This window comes from Pongo pygmaeus, chromosome 16 (genome assembly GCF_028885625.2).
Source record: "Pongo pygmaeus isolate AG05252 chromosome 16, NHGRI_mPonPyg2-v2.0_pri, whole genome shotgun sequence".
Classification (NCBI taxonomy): Eukaryota; Metazoa; Chordata; class Mammalia; order Primates; family Hominidae; genus Pongo; species Pongo pygmaeus.
This window is the reverse complement of record NC_072389.2, coordinates 106,319,604-106,334,710: the sequence shown is the minus strand read 5'-3', so window position 1 is coordinate 106,334,710 and position 15,107 is coordinate 106,319,604. Positions and strand designations below refer to the sequence as shown.

The window sequence follows — 15,107 nt, the reverse complement described above, 5'->3', positions numbered from 1 at the left end:
ACAAAAGAAATTCAAGGAAAGTTTTTAGAACTGAAAGACTTAGTCTTTAAATAATGTGTGCAAGTACAACTGGAAAAAAGAATTTAAAAAGGAGGAACAGGATCAACCTGAAATAAAGAGCCATCATTTCACCGGCATGCTGAGATGCTGCTCTGTTTACTCAAATAAGAAAGTAGGAAGCCTTAGGAGGAAGAAAAGTTCAGTTCTCACCTGAGTGACTTCTGACTGTTAGCAGCACAGCGTGGCATCCAGCAGAGAGTTAGAAATGCTCTGTTGGAAATTAGAAGGACAGAGCCAAATATGAGTCATTTGTGTACAAGTATTATGAAAATCATGGAAGAAAGTGTGATTGCCCTGAGAGTGGAGAGAGAAAAGGTGAGGGTGGGTGGGGGGAGTACTGGATAGAAGAAGGAAGGTGAGGGAAATTTGAGGCAGGAGAACAGAAAATTCTATGAGGAAACTAAGAAAGGTTTTATAGAGCTTTGAGATGGAAAATTTATGTGGGGTTTAGTATCTCTGAGAGCAACAGTGGGATGAGATCCTAGAAACCACCAGATGATTTGACCATTAGGAAGTAGTTGATGATGTTTAAGAGAGAAATTTTAGGTGGACCCAAGTGTGCACAGGAGGGGAAGAGGTAGAAACCAAGGACAGTGGTTTTCAATTTATTTGTATTCTCTGCACACAAATAATACTGGCATTTTGGGTTGCACCTTTGAAATGACAGGCTGAAAACAATACCATTCAAGTCAGAAATAGTTTTAACACAATCACCAAAGGTGATGTTCCAGAAATCCAAAATATCTCCCTGGGCACCAGCTGGACTTGCTGCTGTACCTCCCACCTCTTCCTTAACACAACTCACTAGGGCTGCACTTGGCAGACATGGACTGCCCAGATGTTTGGACACTTGACCTAAATATTAAACTTTAATTGGTCTTGATTGTCACTTATGACAGCATAAAAATTGTCTTGCTTTATCAAAATGCACATTTGAAAATTATGGTTGATAAAATGCCTTTTCTAACAGTAGGATCATAGATCAGACTAGCAAACCATTTCTGAGTTTTTCTGGTTATTTTAAAGAGGGTAGAACTGAACTCACATCAAAGCCTTTACACTAAACACCATGTATCCCCTCTTAATTGCAAAGCTGGCCTATATATTTTTTTAAGATAAAGGAAAAGCAAACAGTGATCCCTTTCTAAGTATGCAGTTCACAATGAACCTTACCAAGTAGTTGGAATGAACTGTAGTCCAGTTACTTACTGCATTTGGTACAATACATGCTTGTACACACCCTGGATTGCTTGTGTTTTTCCTTTTCAGGATTTTTGCTTTGTTTTCAAAGTACACTTCTCTGATATTTATTTTAAATTTACTTCACATACTGTTTTTTTGCAATGGAATCTTACTGTGTTGCCCAGACTAGTCTCAAACTCCTGGGCTCAAAGGATCCTCCTGCCTCAGCCTCCCAAGTAGCTGAGATTACAGGCACACACCACTGTGCCAGCAGTTCTCTAATATTTAGAAGCATTGAGATATGGAATGTGATCTGCCTGTGATTTTCTTTCCAGTGAGAATGGCTCAGGTGTTTGCTGTTTGGTAGAGCCTACCTAATCATTGAAGGCAGTAGGGTTGAAGCATGGTTTTACCTGAAAAATGTACAATGGCACTATCCTGGCTCACCACAACCTCCACCTCCCGGGTTCAAGCAATTCTCCTGCCTCTGCCTCCCAAGTAGCTGGTATTACAGGCATGCACCACCACACCTAGCTAATTTTGTATTTTTAGTAGAGACAGGGTTTCTCAGTGTTGGTTAGGCTGGTCTCTAACTCCTGACCTCAGGTGATCTGCCCACCTAGGCCTCCCAAAGTGCTGGGATTACAGGCATGAGCCACTGTGCCCGGCCATCTGAAAAGCACTTTCTATGCTTATATTGGCAGCACATATAGTAAAATTGGAATGATACAGAGAAGATTAGCATGGCCCCTGCTCAAGGATGACATGTAAGTTTATGAAGCATTTCATATTTTTTAACTTTAAAAAAAAAAAGCACTTTCTAGGGGTGGCAATCAGAATGTCTGTGTGTTTTTTAAGTGCCTCAAGCCTCCTGTCAGACTCATTTCTCTCTTTGAGGCCTGTGAAGTAAGCACCCCAGAAGCACATTTATAATTGCTGATGACATCTTTTTAAGCTATTCAATAAATTATGAGGAAGGGCAGATTTCCCCACAGCTAAATTTTTTTATTTGCTGAGGACCATACATTGTCCATCTCCAAATCAACGGATATTTGTTTTTCTGCAAAACACAAAAGACTACTTGTGTAAAACAGAATTGGATTTTTAACTGTCAGTTTTCCTGAAAATTATCTTTTAATTTTTTTTCTGATTGTGCTATTTTTCTCCACAATAAAGAGAAAGGGTTCCCCGACTCACTGGACTATTGACAAGTACATCATTTTTGTATCACATAGCATTTTTTTTTTTTTTTGAGATGGCATCTCATTCTGTTACCCAGACTGGAGTGCAGTGGTGCAATCTTGGCTCACTGCAACCTCAACCTCCTGGGTTCAAGCAATTCTCCTGCCTCAGCCTCCCAAGTGGCTAGGATTACAAGCGTGCGCCACCATGCCTGGCTTTTTTTTTTGTATTTTTAGTAGAAATGGGGTTTCACCGTGTTGGCCAGGCTGGTCTCAAACCCCTGACCTCAATTGATCCACCCCCTTTGGCCTCCCAAAGTGCCGGGATTACAGGCGTGAGCCACCACGCCTGGCTCACATAGCATTCTTTGTTTGAATATGGCATATGCCCTCTTGATTGTGTGTCATTTTTAATATGTACAATAAACAATTTGACGATTACATGGAAGGGAAGATGGGTGACAAATGAAAATAAAATTAATTGGCAACAGCCCTTCCACCATACAAGTGAGTTTTATTACAAATTGGTAATAGAATCAGGGTAACATTTGGGGGTGATCACGAATAGCTGAGTCTTGGAAAGGGCTGTATGGACAGAAGGCCTGTCAGCGCAGCTTCACCTGGGGATTTGGAAACAGGGCTCAACAGCTCTCTACACTTCCTGGATTGGTAAGAACAGAGAAGCAGCCACCAGGATTTCATCAGAGGCTTTTTTTTTAAACAGCATAATAAGAAGAAAAGAAATAGTACTGCTTATTTTGTTACTTAATAGTCTGCTGTGGAGGATGGCCAAGGCCTGCCTCTAGTGAAGATGTGTCATTCCAATTGTTATAGGTCAATGGTGACATACCCACTGTGGGAGGCTGGATTCACAAACACAGCAGCATGCCACTGGGAACAGTGATATGTAGAACAGGCGATGCTGGGATGCTTAGGCAGTCCCAATTGTCCACCCTCACTGTGCTACTTGAGTTGTGAATCAGCTGGTAAAACACAAACAAAAACACTAGAGCGCGCTGGCGGCTACCGAGCTGGAGGAGGCGGCGGGCGCGAGACCGGGAATGCGCGAGGCCCCTTCCCTGCCCCCGCAGCCCGGGCCGCGGTCCCCGTCTTCCCCGCCGCCGCGCGGCACTCGGTGCCCGCCCCACCCTCCAGGAGGCCGGCGGCTGCTCCCACCCGGCGGCGTTGTCAGCCGCGCCGGGCCGCGCGCCGAGAGGCGAGGGCGCGCATGGGGAGCCTCCGTTGATGCCGCCGCCGCGCCGCCCTCCGAGGCTGCGTCCCGGGAAGCCCAGCTCCCCGAGCGCTCTGGCCTGGCCCGGTGCCCCGAACCTGAGTGCGTCCCCATGGAGGAGCCCCGACTGGCCCGGGCGGCCGTGGCGGAGAGCGACCCCCGAGAGGTGGCCGAGGAGACCCCCGGCTGGGCGCCCGCGCTCTGCCCCAGCCCCGAGGCGCGGTCGCCGGGACCGCCTGCCCACCGCCTGCGGGACTTCCACACGCTGGCCACCGTGGGCACGGGGACGTTCGGGCGGGTGTACCCGGTGAAGGAGAAGACGGACAAGCATTTCTTCGCGCTCAAGTCGATGAGCATTCCCGACGTCATCGGCCCGAAGCAGGAGCAGCACGTGCACATTGAGAGGTGCGCCCCGAAGGATTCATCCGCCGGCTCTTCCTCTGCGCCCCGAAGGATTCATCCGCCGGCTCTTCCTCTGCGCCCCGAAGGATTCATCCGCCGGCTCTTCCTCTGCGCCCCGAAGGATTCATCCGCCGGCTCCTCCTCTGCGCTCCGAAGGATTCATCCGCCGACTCCCCCCTCTGTGCCCCGAAGGATTCACCGCCGGTTCCCTCCGCGCCCGGGACGATTCATCCGCCGGTTCCTTCTCTGCGCCCCGAAGGAATCATCCGCCAGTTCCTCATCTACGTCCCGAAGGATTCATCCGCCGGCTCCTCCTCTGCGCCCCGAAGGATTCATCCGCCGGTTCCTTCTTTGCGCCCCGAAGGAATCATCCGCCAGTTCCTCATCAACGTCCCGAAGGATTCATCCGCCGGCTCCTCCTCTGCGCCCCGAAGGATTCATCCGCCGGTTCCTTCTTTGCGCCCCGAAGGAATCATCCGCCAGTTCCTCATCAACGTCCCGAAGGATTCATCCGCCGGTTCCTCCTCTGCGTCCCGAAGGAATCATCCGCCGGTTCCTCAGGCTGTGCTGGACGGGGCGTGACTAGCGCTGCCTCTGCTCATGGAGTACGTGCCGGGTGGCGAGCTCTTCAGCTACCTGCGCAACCGGGGGCGCGTCTACTCTGCGGAGATCCTCTGTGCCATCCTGCACTCCAAGGAGATCATCTACAGGGACTTGAAGCCGGAGAACATCCTGCTGGATCGGGACGGACACATCAAGCTCAGGGACTTTGGGTTCGCCAAGAAGCTGGTAGACAGGCCTCGGACCCTCTGCGAAACAGCCGAGTACCTGGCCCCGAAGTCACTCAGAGCGAGGGTCACGGAAGGGCCGTGGACTGGTGGGCCCTCGGCATCCTGATATTCGAGATACTCCCAGGGTTTCCTCCGTGTGTGTGTGTGTGTGTGTCAACACGTTTGGCATTTATCAGAAAATTATTGCAGGCAAAATAGATTTCCCCAGACATTTGGATTTCCATGTGAAAGACCTCATTAAGAAACTGCTCGCGGTTGACAGAACAAGGCGGTTAGGGAACATGAAGAATGGGGCGAATGACGTGAAACGCCATCGGTGGTTCCGCTCCGTGGACTGGGAAGCTGTTCCGCAGAGAAAACTGAAGCCTCCCATCGTGCCCAAGATAGCCCGCGACGGCGACACCTCCAACTTCGGAACTTACCCCGAGAATGACTGGGACACAGCCGCCACCGTGCCGCAGAAGGGTTTAGAAGTCTTCAAGAGTTTCTGAGGACAGGAGCTCACATCTGGAAGAAACAGGAAGACCGGAATCTGCCTGGAACAAAGAGCTGCTCCTGAGCAGACCAGAAGCAATGTCTTCTTCACGTGATAAAGACATTTCCACTTTTCTGTCTGTGTGCCTGTATGCGTAGAGACAGATCAGAGCACAGTTGAAATTAATGTAACTGGCATTATTTAAGCAACTGGAATTCCACACTGTAGGAAGGTTTTGAAAATTGTTCAGTTGTAGATTTTATCTTATCCTTTAGTGTTGTGTTCCTACTGTGATGTCTTGGTTTTTCTCGTAGACTTAAGTTTATAAGTTTGAACTGGACTTGTTCAATTATAACCACAAACTGTGTGTGTGTGTGTGTGTGCGCGCACGCGCACCTGTGTGTATATATAGAAGTCATTATGGCAGATCCACAGAAATTGTGCAATGATGTAAATGTTCATACTTCACAGAGCCTATAATTTTTATTTTTCAATTTGTTTTTTCAAAAATCTCTTGGGGACAACATCTGAAGGGTATGTCGCATGGATTTTAAAAAATCATCTCACATGCATTTTTTAGTGTGGGTGAAGAAAATATCATGGGGAGGTCCACCTTCGGTATCTTTAATGCCTCCTACCTGGTGACTTGAGACTTTAAAAGAAGAAACAAAGAGAAGAAGATATGGGAGCAAATTTATTCCAAGAATCTACAATGACATTGAAGTTGTTGGAGGAATGTGCTGTATTTAAAAAACCTTCTGTGTCACATTCAAAAATTTCATCTAAGCTGGGTGCAGTGGCTTGTTCCTGTAGTCCCAGCACTTCGGGAGGCTGAGGTGGGCAGATTGCTTGAGCCCAGGAGTTGGAGACCAGTCTGGGAAACATAGTGAGACGTCATCTCTCTACAAAATACAAAAAAATTAGCCGGGCATGGTGGTGCGTGCCTATAGTCTCAGCTACTTGGGAGGCTGAAATGAGAGGATCACTTGAGCCCGGGGAGGTCCAGGCTGCAGTTATCCGAGATCACACCACTGCACTCCAGCGTGGGTGAGGGAGTGAGACCCTGTCTAAAAAAAAAAAAAAAAAAAAGGCAATGGCTTTGTGCTTTTGAAGGTGGAATGAAGAGACGTCCACCTTAAGGCTTTAAAAGACCGTGAAGCTGGGTGCGGTGGCTCACTCCTGTAATCCTAGGATTTGGGGAAGCCGAGGCAGGAGGATTCCTTGAGCCTAGGAGTTTGAGACCAGCCTGCGCAGCATAGCGAGACCCCATCTCTATAAAAAGAAAAAAAAAGTTAAGACACAGTGAAACTGCAGAAACAGAACGTAGCCACCCTTTTTCATCAACGACCTTTTCTTCACGTGGAGGTCAATTCAGTAAGTGAGAATAATTAGTAGGTTCAGTAGAATAAAGTCTTTACAATTAATAACTAAGTGGAAAATGATGTTCAGATGATGAAATGTGGAAATGTTTTAGACAACTGTATTTTCAGCCCGTGCGTCTCAGTCACCATCCTGTTGGGATTAACAGTTGAGGGCCATCATTGTCTAAACATTTCACATGCAGTTTCCCATCACTTTTACCGGGAATGTGAAAAGGTGAAACTGGTGCTGACTTCAGCAGCAAGTATACTAAAATTAGAATGACACAGAGGAGCTCAGCATGGCCCCCTGTGCAAGAAGATCCTCAGATTCATGCCGCATTCCATATTTTTTTTAAAAAAAGGTTACACTGTGCAATGAGATGTGGAGCTAGAAGGAAAAGCATTAAGTCTCGTGTTTGCTGTCTATAAAAATAAATCATATTCATAATATTGAAAATTCTGCTTTAAAAATTATTAATAAAACCATAAATGAAACACTTTTCTTGAGCACACTTTAAAAAGTACATAGACCCATGAGTCCATGTACTAAAAAATGCCTGTTTTTAGGTTGCCTGTTTTGTTATTCAGGATTTCATACTGAGATGAAAATTAGCATCAGGAAAGCCTGAAACGTCTTGCCTTAATTGTGAACAGATATGCAGGAAAATGAAATATGCAAGCACGTTGATGACCTTGTTCTTTACAGACATTGTAATCAGCCTCCAGCCAGACAGAACAAATGAGAAATTAGAAGCGATTCCAAGAACGTAAGATGGTCTGAAACCCACTTTTGATCGTCATGCACATTTCAACGTTTGAGGTGACACAGGCTACCTGGTAAACTGCTCCATGGCGGGGTCATAGTTTAAATGGCCTAATGTCCTGTAGAGGTTAATTTAATCAAAATGAGCTACAAACATGGAACAATCACTATGTGTAATTTTAAAATAGTTTACTCGGCCAGGCATGATGGCTCACACCTGTGATCCCAGCACTTTGGGAGGCCGAGGCGGGCAGATCACCCGAGGTTGGGAATTCGGACCAGCCTGGCCAGCATGGCAAAACCCCCATCTCTACTAAAACTACAAAAATTAGGCACGCTGGCAGGCGCCTGTCGTCCCAGCTGCTCAGGAGGCTGAGGCAGGAGAATTGCTTGGACCCAGGAGGTGGAGGCTGCAGTGAGCCAGGATTGTGCCACTGCACTCTAGCCTGGGTGACAGGGCGAGACTCCATCTCAAAAAATAAAAATAAAAATAAAATAAAAATAGTTTATCTGGGTGGGCATTCCAAAATTTTCGCTTAGATGATCATGTGAAACAATCACTGTGCTAAATGTGAAGGAAAATTCATTACAATAATCACAAAATTTGTATCAGAAAAAAATTACAAATGTACTTCGCTTCATGTAATTTTATAAGTTGGAAGTATTTTCTTAAATTGGAACACTATAAGATAATATCTTTAGGAAATGGATATGCCACAACAGGAAGTATAGTGGGGCAAGTCTTGTTTTTCTCAAGGGAAATGCCACCAGCCTGCTTTCATAGGCATTGATAAAACCAGGAAGAAAATAAAGTCACAACCGAATAGTATACACTGTCTCTACTGAATTCTTCTAATTCCTTCCCAGCAGAAGTCTAAATCCTGCTTAGCCTAAACATATCTATAGCCAGCGATGGGCAAATTATATATGCTGTCAGCCTGATAGAATAAGAATCAGAAACCCCCCAGCAGTGGGGTAAGATTGCGCGCTTCATCCCCTCAAAATGCTGTTCAGCCCCACTCCGTCTCCATGCCCTCAAACAACTGCACAATCACTTGTTAGTGAATTTCTCGTTCAGTGTTTTGTTTTTTTCTGTCCATACTTAAAGACCAAATCATTTGTTTGCTCTGAAGAAAAAGAAAAAAAAAAAACATCCATCAAACCATTTGAAATCACTACCCGTTAAAAGAAATCACCAGTGGAACTAAACAGTTAAGTGGTTTGGGATGTGTTCGCCATTTCTGTGTTTGACGTATGCGGCCTCTAGTTCTTTGGACCATTGTGACTGTGAAACTGTGGCTTCATACTGTTAAAGACCCCAAGGCTCAACTCTGTAGCCAGGGTGCACCTCAGGCTGCACAAATATCACACCAGAATGTCACAATCATTCATTGCTCCAGCTACTGAGTGAACAGGGTGCAAGACAGCACTGGCTTAGGTTTTATTTTTGGAGCCGGTTAACTTTGCATCAGGTCTACACAGTCCTTGCAGCCTTTGATTTCTCCAGTTGTAGAGATCTGAAATGGGGTGCTGGGGTTCCTCTCATTTTTCCTTCAATCTACCTAGCATGAATTTTATACACATTGGAGGAGTTGTATGAACTGTTTTTCTCTGTTGCTGATGGAGGCAAGAAGGCCTTCTAATTAGTCTAACTTAAACGGATGGGATTCACCTAACAAAAGCAAGAAGAAAAGCACAAGAACAGGTGTCTTAATGCATTTGGATAATTTATTTGGGGTGTGTGCGTGTGTGTGTGTGTGTGTCTTGGTGAAGGTAGGGGCTGTATTTTCACCAAGCCTTTTCATAATCAAGTTTGCTTTGCAAACTTTATGTATGGCCTTGCACCCAGCAGAACAGTCCTTCCTAATAAAAGGAGGATGCCCTGTCACAGTTCTCTGTAAATTATCATGTGTTGGGAAGTTCTGTTGAGGCTTAGTTTGATCTTCCATGGTGGACACGTCTGTTCTGTATGTAAAAGGCATTACATGTGTGTTTTAGCAGATGGGAATTGAAGCCTTTCCACAGTCCTTGTGCTCTGAGATGGCTGTTGAGCTCTGCTCAGCTGTCGTAGCCGAATTCTTTTTCTGTGCTGAACACTGGGCAGCCTCACCATGTTGTCAGTGTGCTTCTGGGGCCCCTGTGACTGCTGCCAGATGCCATGCACACAAGCAGAGTGCCTTTGCAGGTTTGTGCACCCCTTGGCGAGCTGAAACTGGGAGCCCTGTGGGGTGATCTCGCCTCATGGGGGGTCGGGGAGGGGAGTGCCTATTTTTAATCTTGTCTGTTTTGTTGCACCATGGAAATCACTGTGATTTGTATATATGCCCTAGGAAATTTTTACTGCTGTCTAATTTATGTAATAATGTTGATTCCAGGTTTGTTTAATAAAACTTTGTATCTTTTAAGGAAAAAAAAACTGTAGCATGTAGAGGAAAGTGCACTGGGATAATCCAAGGCCAGGCTTTCAGGTTCCACCGCCACATTATGTGACTTTTAGTCTAAACCTTTTGGTGTAATTTCTTTGGCCTGATTATTTATAAGTAGCAGATAATAAATGAATTTTATACTACAAACAAAAGTGACAAGCTTTTGCCTCTTTTTCCTTTTTATTAAAGTAAAACATACATAGGTGTAACCTCTTAAATAATTTTTCTTGTCATAAATTACATATTTGTCATTTTATTGTAGTGTTTCCTTTGTTTTCTTTTGAGTTGCATATGGATTGTTAGTGATTTGTATTTCTCTCTTATAGTTATTTGGAAAATATATCTGCTTTAAGTCATTGCCTTTCTTTTTTTTGAGACCAAGTCTCACTCTGTCGTCCAGGCTGGAGTGCAGTGGCACAATCTCAGCTCACTGCAGCCTCCGCCTCCTGGGTTCAAACAATTCTGTCTCAGCCACCTGAGTAGCTGGGATTACAGACGTGCACCACTACACCCAGCTAACTTTTGTATCTTTAGTAGAGACAGGGTTTCACCATGTTGGCCAGGCTGGTCTCCAACTCCTGACCTCAAGAGATCTGCCCACCTCAGCCTCCCAAAGTACTGGGATTATAGGTGTGAGCCACCATGCCCAGCCAAATCATTGCCTTTCTATGGTTTTATTTTTTAGTTTCTTGGAGACAGGGTCTACCTCTGTCACCCAGGCTGGAGTGCAGTGACACAATCATGGTGGCCCACTGCAGCCTTGAAACTCCTGCGTGCAAGTGACCCTCCCCTATCAGCCCCCCGAGTGGCTGAGACTGTGGGTGTGTGCCACCATGCCCAGCCTTTTAAATTTGTTTGTAGAGATAGGGTCTCACTGTGTTGCCTAAGTTGGTTTCAAACTCAGCCTCAAGTGATCCTCCCACATCAGCCTCCCAAAGCACTAGGATTACAGGCATGAGCCTCTGCGCCCAAGCACCTTTCTCCTTTTTTCAAAAAATATGCTTGAAAATTCCTTTTTTTAGTCACCAAAGCCAAGATTGAAGTAAATTATGCATGTAATGGGCTTCCTGCCCCCTCCAGCTTTCTGGCCGTTGTTAATTTCACTTGAATTTAAAAACCACATTGCTATTCCCAATGATGTTTTACATTATATATCTTCTCCTCAAATTTTATTCTTGACTTTTACACTACAATTTGTTATCACCATTATATTTATTATTTAGTCTTTACCCTATTTCATGATGTGTCTAATGATAAAATCTTAATTTGTGTTCCTTTCTTTGGTAATGTTTCCAGGAAAAATGGCTGGGTTATGTATGCATCCCAACAATTTCCTAAGAAGAAAGATATATTTTCTGAGACTTTGTATATCAGAGTATGTCTTTTGGTTGCCATTCTTTTTGTTAATGGCAATATGATGTGTTTTATAAACCCATCCTACATTTTTTTGTTTTTTGAGACAGAGTTGCTCTTGTTACCCAGGCTGGAATGCAACGGCAGAATCTCGGCTCACTGCAAACTCTGCCTCCCAGATCTCAGCCTCCCAGGTAGCTGGGATTACAGGCATGCACCACCATGCCCGAGTAATTTTGTATTTTTATTAGAGATGGGGTTTCACCATGTTAGTCAGACTGGTCTCGAACCCCTGACCTCAGGTGATCCACCTGCCTCGGCCTCCCAAAGTGCTGGGATTATAGGCGTGAGCCACCACGCCTGGTCCTCTTTACTTCTTCATACCCGCTTTGATCTTCTTCCGTGTCAATTCAATTCATTACATCCAAAGCAGGTTTTACTCATGAGGGAATTAGTGTGTCAAAAGGCTATTAAAAAGCACGAACAAGCCTGGGTGTGGAGGCTCACATCTGTAATCCTAGCACTTTGGGAGGCAAGGTGGGCAGATTGCTTGAGCCCAGGAGTTGGAGATCAGCCTGGGCAACATGGTGAAACCCCATCTCTACAAAAAAATACAAAAATTAGTCGGGTATAGTGGTTCACACCTGTCGTTGGTTACTCAGGAGGCTGGGGCGAGAGGATCAACTGACCTCAGCAAGTTAAGACTGCGGTAAGCTGTGATTGTGCCACCGCACTCTAGCCTGGGTGGGAGTGAGACTCTGTCTCCAACAAGAAAAAAAAAAAGAGGCTGGGCGCAGTGGCCACTCCTGTAATCCCAGCACTTTGTGAGGCCAAGGCAGGCGGATCATGAGGTCAAGAGATTGAGACCATCCTGGCCAACATGGTGAAACCCTGTCTCTACTAAAAATACAAAAATTAGCTGGGCGTGGTGGCGCGTGGCTATAGTCCCAGCTATTCGGGAGGCTGGGGCAGGAGAATCGCTTGAACCCAGGAGGCAGAGGTTGCAGTGAGTCACAGCACCCCAGCCTGGTGACAGTGTGAGACTCCATCTTAAAAAATAATAATAATAAATAAAATAAAATAGAAAGAAAAAGAAAAAAGCACTAAAAAGCCTGAAGTCACACATCCCAAAGTTAGTGAATGAGTCAAGTTTAAACCCAGGGCTGTATGGCTACCATGCCTGTTTTCCCCTACTCTGCTATACTGTCTCCTCTGTAAATGTTTTGTTTTGTCTTTTGGAGACAGGGTCTCAGTCTGTCACCCATGCTGAAGTGCAGTGGTGCCATCACAGCTCACTGCATGTAAATGGTTTTCCTAGATTTGTATTTTAATCAAATATTCAGAGAAACAATGCTCTCTGTTCTCTTTTGCTGGGGATGTTTTCATTACCTTTTATCTATTTTCTATTTTTCCGTCTCTGTTAATTCAACCTTATAATGGGAAACAGCTGCAGACCTGGGCTTGCCGGCTGAGACAATCCATGGGTGCTTATGGACTTATTCTAGAACGGCTTCCCCTTCCTATCAACAGCCTGTAGACCATTCGTGTTTTCACCTTCTGAAGAGGTTGTGTAAGGCGCTGGGTTGGGAATCACGAAAGGCCCAGGTGCAAACCTCAGCAGTGCCGCCCAGGTGAGCTGCTTGGCCCCTCTCACCCGGTCACGAGTGATGCGTGTCTCGCGAGGCCAGTGTAGGACGAGTGCGGTCCACCCAGGCACCCCTCGCCCCCGGCTTGAGGGGCAGCGTCCCGGGATGCACCGCTGCGGGGACCCCTCGCCCGGCCTCGCGGACCCGCCTCGGCCCAGGACAGAGGAGGAGGCAGGTGCGGGGCCCGGGGCGGTGCGGGGACGGGAGGTGGAGGGAGGACGGCCTCAGGCCCTGCTCCCCGCGGTGTGTGGGGCGGCCCGACCGCGCCCCCAGCAGGTGCCGCCCAGACCCCGGCCGAGGGTCCTTGTCCCCTTGTAGGCCCAGGCGGAGACAGCGTCCTCGTCCCCACGGAGGCCCAGGTCAGGCCGAGAGAGGATCCGTGTCCCCGCCCAGGTCAGGCCGAGAGAGGACCCGTGTCCCCGCCCAGGTCAGGCCGAGAGAGGAGCCGTGTCCCCGCCCAGGTCAGGCCGAGAGAGCCCGTGTCCCCGCCCAGGTCAGGCCGAGAGGGCCCGTGTCCCCGCCCAGGTCAGGCCGAGAGGGCCCGTGTCCCCGCCCAGGTCAGGCCGAGAGGGCCCGTGTCCCCGCCCAGGTCAGGCCGAGAGAGCCCGTGTCCCCGCCCAGGTCAGGCCGAGAGAGGACCCGTGTCCCCGCCCAGGTCAGGCCGAGAGAGGACCCGTGTCCCCGCCCAGGTCAGGCCGAGAGAGGACCCGTGTCCCCGCCCAGGTCAGGCCGAGAGAGCCCGTGTCCCCGCCCAGGTCAGGCCGAGAGAGCCCGTGTCCCCGCCTAGGCCTAAAGTCCTTGTCCCTGTCCAGGCTCGGGCCGAGGCGGAAAGGGGGCCCGTGTCCCCGCGGAGGTCAAGGCCGAGAGGCGGCCCCTGTTCCCTCCTAGGCCGAGGCCCAGAGTCCCCGTCCTCGCACAGGCGGTGTCCTGGGGCCCAGTCGCCGCCCCCTCGCTGCAGCCCCTGTGTACTGGGCCTTGCAAAGTCCGTTAGGAGCGCTCCAGGGCTCCAGGGCCCAGCGGTTAACAAGTTTGTAATTACTTTGGTGGGTTTCTACGTTGCAAACTGAGAAGACGGTTGCTGGGTTGGGCCCCCCTCCTCTGGACACTAACCCCACCCAGGTAAACAGGGATCCGGCCCAGGTTCCTGCTGGGTGCCGAGGTGGGGGATTCAGTGGGGAGCCCTGGAATGTGCTGGAGGCCTGGACGTGATTCCACTGCCACCATCCCCTTTACCCCGGCTACAAAGCCTCCTGGAGTGTGCTTTGTTTTTCCCAGGTATAAGTTATTAGCCCTGTATCATGACTAAACGAACACTAAAGATACCCTTTTACTTTTCTCAAATTCAAAACATGTATCAAGGGGCCAGAATTATAGATGCTAGGACCTCAAAGGTAAGAAAGGCACCCACCCACAGCCATGCGCGGTGGCACACGCCTATAATCCCAGCACTTTGAGAGGCCAAGGCGGGCGAATCACCAGAGGTCAAGAGTTTGAAACTAACCTGGCCAACATGGTGAAACCCCGTCTCTACTCAAAATACAAAAATAAGCCGAGCGTGGTGGCGGGCACCTGTGATCCCAGCTACTGGGGAGGCTGAGGCAGGAGAATCGTTTGAACCCAGGAGGCAGAGGTGACAGTGAGCCGAGATCGCGCCATTGCACTCCAGCCTGGGCAACAAGAGCAAAACTTCCAATAAAAAAAAAAAAAAAAAGAAGGGAAAGAAAGGAAGGAGGGAGAGGGAGGGAGGGAGGGAGGGAAGGAAGGAAGGAAGCCTTCGCTTGTGGTCATAGTTCAGAGGACTGAATCACTCTGATATTTGAGCTTACCCCCGATTTCAAAACTCTTATTAGAAAATGTTTTTGAATCACCTGAAATGAGAACAAAATCTAAGTAGTATGTGGAGTGTAGAGATGGTAAAGCAGTCCAGTTAGGTTGGTTTAGGCAGTGTAAGTGTGCATCGTCATGCATTAACCGTCAGAAAACCAGTGCCAGGGTCCACACCAACAGTTTTCAAAATAAACAGTCTCAGTTAGACCTGAATATGACAGGCGTGGTGGCTCATGCATGTAATCCTAGCACTTTGGGAGGCCGAGGCAGGTGGATCACCTGAAGTCAGGAGTTTGAGACCAGCCTAGCCAACATAGTGAAACCCTGCCTCTACTAAAAATACAAAAACTAGCCGGGTGTGGTGGTGGGCAACTATAATCCCAGCTACTCAGGAGGCTGAGGCAGGAGA

At 47.8% G+C, this 15,107-nt stretch overlaps 1 protein-coding gene, 1 long non-coding RNA gene, 2 other non-coding genes and 1 pseudogene across 5 annotated transcripts in view; 4 read left to right on the top strand and 1 right to left on the bottom strand.

The window, feature by feature from the left end:
• The first annotated feature begins 1,930 nt into the window (after positions 1 to 1,930).
• Positions 1,931 to 2,037, top strand: LOC129014954 (U6 spliceosomal RNA). The gene has a single exon (XR_008494467.1). It is a non-coding gene; the product is annotated as a U6 spliceosomal RNA (small nuclear RNA).
• Positions 2,038 to 2,917: 880 nt separating this feature from the next.
• On the bottom strand, positions 2,918 to 4,076 carry LOC129014658 (uncharacterized). The gene is made up of 3 exons (XR_008494253.2): positions 3,959 to 4,076; positions 3,274 to 3,406; positions 2,918 to 3,084 (listed from the first exon to the last, which is right to left on the bottom strand). It is a non-coding gene; the product is annotated as an uncharacterized LOC129014658 (long non-coding RNA).
• LOC129014659 (cAMP-dependent protein kinase catalytic subunit PRKX-like) lies at positions 3,343 to 9,104 on the top strand (annotated as a pseudogene).
• LOC129014766 (U6 spliceosomal RNA) lies at positions 6,929 to 7,034 on the top strand. The gene has a single exon (XR_008494304.1). It is a non-coding gene; the product is annotated as a U6 spliceosomal RNA (small nuclear RNA).
• Positions 9,105 to 12,983: 3,879 nt separating the features above from the next.
• The window catches only part of CERS3 (ceramide synthase 3), a 143,273-nt gene continuing 141,149 nt past the window's right edge, over positions 12,984 to 15,107 (top strand). Inside the window, exon 1 of one of the 2 annotated variants that reach the window (XM_054450793.2) lies at positions 12,984 to 13,046. The gene's annotated coding sequence lies outside the window, so the exon portion shown is untranslated. Of the gene's footprint in view, positions 13,047 to 13,224; positions 13,991 to 15,107 lie in introns of those variants that run through there. The other variant, XM_054450794.2, reaches the window with a different exon arrangement.